We start from the raw sequence: 5,055 nt of genomic DNA on the forward strand, positions 1-5,055 counted from the left end.
AGCAACCCTCAATTTGAAACCCTGTTTGTTTTTTCCTATAGTTAAGAATCTCTTATGATTTGTCTCCCTCACTGTTTTCATCTTATTTTATTTTTCCTTCCCTTCCCTTATGTTCACCTGTTTTGTTTCTTAAATTCCACATATGAGTGAAATCATAATATTTATTCCTCTGACTAAATTATTTTGCTTAGCATAATACCCTCTAGTTCCATCCACATCATTGCAAATGGCAAGATTTCATTTTTTTGGTGGCTGAGTAATAATCCATTGTGCGTGTGTGTGTGTGTGTATATATATATATATATACATATACCATATCTTCTTTATCCATTCATCGTGGATAGACATCTGGGCTCTTCCCATATTTTGGCTATTGTGGACATTGCTGCTATAACCATTGGGGTGCATGTGCCCCTTTGAATCACTATGTTTGTATCCTTTGGATAAATACCTAGTAGTGCAATTGCTGGGTCATAAGGTAGCTCTATTTTTAAGTTTTTGAGGAACCTCCATACTGTCTTCCAGAGTGGCTGCACCAGTTTGCCTTCCCACCAGCAGTGTAAGAGGGTTCCCCTTTCTCCGCATCCTTGCCAACACCTGTTGTTTCCTGAGTTGTTAATTTTAGCCATTCTGACTGGTGTAAAGTAGTATCTCATTGTGATTTTAATTTGTATTTCCCTGATGCCGAGTGATGTTGAGCATTTTTTCATGTGTCTGTTGGCCATTTATATTAGACCCAACTTTTAAAAATGAATGTTTATTGAGTGTTTACTATGTGCCAGACACTATGCTAAATGTTTTATATATTATCTCATTTAATCTGACTGATAATTGTATGAGATAGTTATTATTATATCCATTTTACAGAAGTGAAAACAAGATCAGAGAGTTTTTTTGTTTTAAGATTTTATTTATTTATTTGAAAGAGAGAGAGAGAGAGCACAAGCAGGGGGAATGGCAGGCCGAGGGAGAGGGAGAAGCAGGCTTCCCACTGAGCAGGGAGCCTGATGCGGGACTCGATCCCAGGACCCTGAGATCATGACCCGAGCTGAGGCAGACGCTTAATGACTGAGCCCACCCAGGCGCCCCAGGATCAGAGAGTTTTAAAAAGCTTACATAGTAGGTTGGAATTTGAACCTAGGAATATGTGACTTCAGATTCTGTACTCTTAACCAATATACTACTTTCATTCTGAAATTTTGAGCTGAACCTCATGTGGGGATTAAGTGGCAGTTTCATTTGGGGTCACTAAGGAAATAATCTATAACCTAGTAACGGATATGAAACAAGAGAATGGCTGAGTTCAATGGATTTGAAGGAAATATCCAGAATAATTTCTATAGGATTTAATGCTGCAAAAAGTTGTGAAATGGAAGATGGATGGCTTTTCTAGAATTAAAGATCCAGCAAACATCTCTCTTCTAGTGAAGGGCTTGGCGCCATTCCCATGGCTAAGCTCTGGGCTCTTATGTGAGTGAGAAGCGCACTTCAGGGAAGGTGCAACCTATGCATGCAGTCACCTGCCCTCTCCTCACCCTTCAAAACTTGGATGGAATAGAGGTTATGAGTCATAGTGACTTAGGAGGAACAGTGGTGCTGTCTCCTTCCTTGACTTTGGAGAAGATTGTTCCTTCCTTCCTTCATTTATTCATTCATTCTTAGCCAGGCATTGTGCTAGGTGCTGGGGATAAACAGATAAAAGAGCCTGTCCTCTGAAGTTCCTGCCTCTGAAGAGCTGACAGCCCATTAGGAATGACTAACGGATTTATACACCATGTGATATAAGGACCACGATGGGATGTAAGGGAGACCGACAGTATGGTGCAGGGGCTAAAAACACTGGAGCCAGCAGACAGGGGTTTGAATTCTAGCTCTGCCATTTTTTGTCTTTGCAACTTGATATATTAATTTACTAGCTAACCTTCACTTTCCTCCTTCATAGGGTTATTGTGAGGATTAAATGACAGAAGGCATGGGAATTGCTCATCCCAGTGCCTGGTATATACTGAGTGCTTAATATAGGGAGTTATTACTGTGGATAATATGGACTGAGCATGCTCCAAGTCTGGAGAAGGGGGTGACCAAATCTGTCCGCCTGGAGGTGAGGAGGAAGGTGGGAGGCAGGGAGGGTTTTACTCAGGAAGGGGCCTCCAAGCACCAACTTTTCTTTCCTGAGAAAGGCCCCCATATGGTGTCTTCCCCTGTCCCAGCACCCCAAGGGGTCACATTGTTGACAGTTGACAAATAGCTTCCGATGAGGGAGATTCTCTATAAGGCCAAGTGGGCAACTCTCCATGATACCAGATTTCTTGCTGCCTTGTCTTCTTCCAACTTCTTTATTAGATGCTTTCTGGGAGAGACAAGGATGAATAATGAATGAATGAACTTTTACTATGACCATGATGTGCCAGACTCTTTTGCATGTATTATCTAATTTAACCTTACCCAATAATCCTCTGGAGAAGGCTACTCTTCTTCCCATCATATGGATGGTGGGGGCAAGGTTCAGGGACATTAAATTCAATACTGAGGTCGTGGAGATGGCAGACAGAGCTGAGATTCAGTCCCCATCAGTATGGCCAGCAACTGCTGACCACGGGACCAACTGAACATCCAGGCAGGCGCCGGCCCTCTACTGGGCTCAAAGCTCTTTGCAGCTCAGGTTCTCCTCCTTGTGGACATTTACATTTTTCCCCAGCAGGGTCTCAGAAGTTGACACCTGTGCATTGGAGAACTGCTAAGCTCATAGTCCAGGGAGATGAGCTTCTTTTGCCCAATAGACAGGGAGGTCCAGACAAAATGAGAAAGTCAGCAAAGTTTACTTGTACTCTTCTCAGCTGCCCCATTCTGCTCTTTCTCCTCTCTGTGTAGCTTAACTTCTTTTCCACATAAATGATTTTTTCTATAGTCAGCAACAGGTGTGTGTGTGTGTGTGTGTGTGTGTGCGCATATGCACACACATCTCTGTGTGGGAGGCATCATATTTTTGAGGATCTGTCTTTGCTGGAATCACACTTGGCCATGGTCTTATTCCCGCAACCCCACTTACATAGCCTGCCGCCTGCTTGCAGGGATCAGTGTATTCAATTTCATGTATTTTTCAAGAGAAGCAGAAGGTACTCTGGGTTCCTTCATGCTAACCTTTGTGATTTTCTCCTCAAGGCACACAACTGAGTATCAAAACTGGGAAAAGAAAATTCAATCTCTCCTTCTAAGAGCTGATAATACAAGGATACCAAACCATTTATGCATCTATTAGCCAATTTTTTCTTTAAATTGGACCTCAGGGTACATAGAATTGGGATAATCAAAATAATTGAATTCTGACACATTCATTACTCATCCATGAATGGTCCTTCCTTCCTCCCTCTTTATAATGTAATAAGAATCTAAAGCAAAAGTTAAGGCCCTTGACAATAATATACATTTAACCATATTTCCACCTCCCACCCCTTCCATCCCTCCACCTGAGGTTGTGATCATCCTCATTCCTGTGTCCATCACTCTCATCTTTTTAAGTAGTTTTGTTGCATTTGCATGCATTTCTAAAGATACATCTTTTATTTTATTTTATTTTCTTCAGTGCAGGGCTTGAACTCACAACCCTGAGGTCAAGACCTGAGCTGAAATTAAAAAGTCAGACAGTCAACCAACTGAGCCACCCAGGCCCCCCACTTTAGTTTTTTTTGACTTAAGATTATATTGCTAAGACTCTTCATTATTTTTGTGTATTGATGTACATTGTTGCTTTGAGTGTTGTGTATGTTCGGATGAGTAAATAGATCACAATTTTTTCATTTGTTCTCCCACTGCAGGAGGCCTGGCCTGTTCCTGGTTTTAATCTGTTGTGAACAGCACTGCTGTGAGCCTTCTCCTACATGTCTTTTGTACATGTGCAAACATTTATCTTTATTTCTCCATCTTAGAAGCATTTATTCAAACCCACTGCATGTGCTGCCTTGGTCTTGGTGGATAGTGTGACATTCCTCAGGTCTGGGGAAATCCATATTTTTTTTTTCAAAGATTTTATTTATTTATTTGACAGAGAGAGACCCAGCGAGAGAGGAAACACAAGCAGGGGGAGTGGGAGAGGGAGAAGCAGGCTTCCCATGGAGCAGGGAGCCCGATGCAGGGCTCAATCCCAGGACCCTGGGATCATGACCTGAGCCGAAGGCAGACGCTTAACAACTGAGCCACCCAGGCGCCCCAGAAATCCATATTTTTGATAAGGGCACCCAACCATGACCATGACCATGTTGTGGGCGTGGGGTGACTGGCTGGCTCAGTTGGTAGAGCATGGGGATCTTCATCTTGGGGTGATAAGTTTGAGCCTCATGTTGGGCATAGAGATTACTTAAAAAAATAAAATGATGAAAACAATAAATCAGTTCTTCAAAAAAAAATCCCAAAACCATGTTGGGGGATAAAGTTACAAGGCATTCTGCTGGAAAGGGGTGTGACATATTGAAACAAACCTGGGATTTTGATTCAGACAGACTTGATCCAAGGTCCAACTGGGCCACTTACCAGGTCTGTGAATTGGACTATTTCTTGACATCTTTAATTCTCAATTTTCTCATTTTAAAAATGGGGAGCAATAATACCTCCTCAGAGGGTTGTGAGGAATAAATGGGCAACAGGCTGCTTAGCATACAGATGGTGCTCTCTATATGCTCATTTTTGCATTCTCCATTTATGCTGATCCCCACATGCTATCATTACTATACAATACCACATGTATGACACATACTGTATTAAATTATTATGCCTGGTAATAAAGAAACAAAGCATGCAATTCTCATTTTAGAGGAATTTAAGATGTCATTGGAAATGAAGGCTTAGTAGAAGGAAAAAGGAGACATCAAAGCATAGCTGACGATTCAGACTGCATGACAGTGTGTCCCCCTGGGTCAGCACATCAGGGTTCACACTGTACTAGCACAACTCTACTTGCTAGCTTATGACTTCAGGTACCACGCTCGATTTTTAGAGTCTCTGTTTCCCTGTGGAGGTTAGTAATTATACTGAGCTCAGAGACTTTTGTGTGGATTAAAC

The sequence above is a fragment of the Leptonychotes weddellii genome, chromosome 15, assembly GCF_054177405.1.
Source record: "Leptonychotes weddellii isolate Sample4059 chromosome 15, ASM5417740v2, whole genome shotgun sequence".
Classification (NCBI taxonomy): domain Eukaryota; kingdom Metazoa; phylum Chordata; class Mammalia; order Carnivora; family Phocidae; genus Leptonychotes; species Leptonychotes weddellii.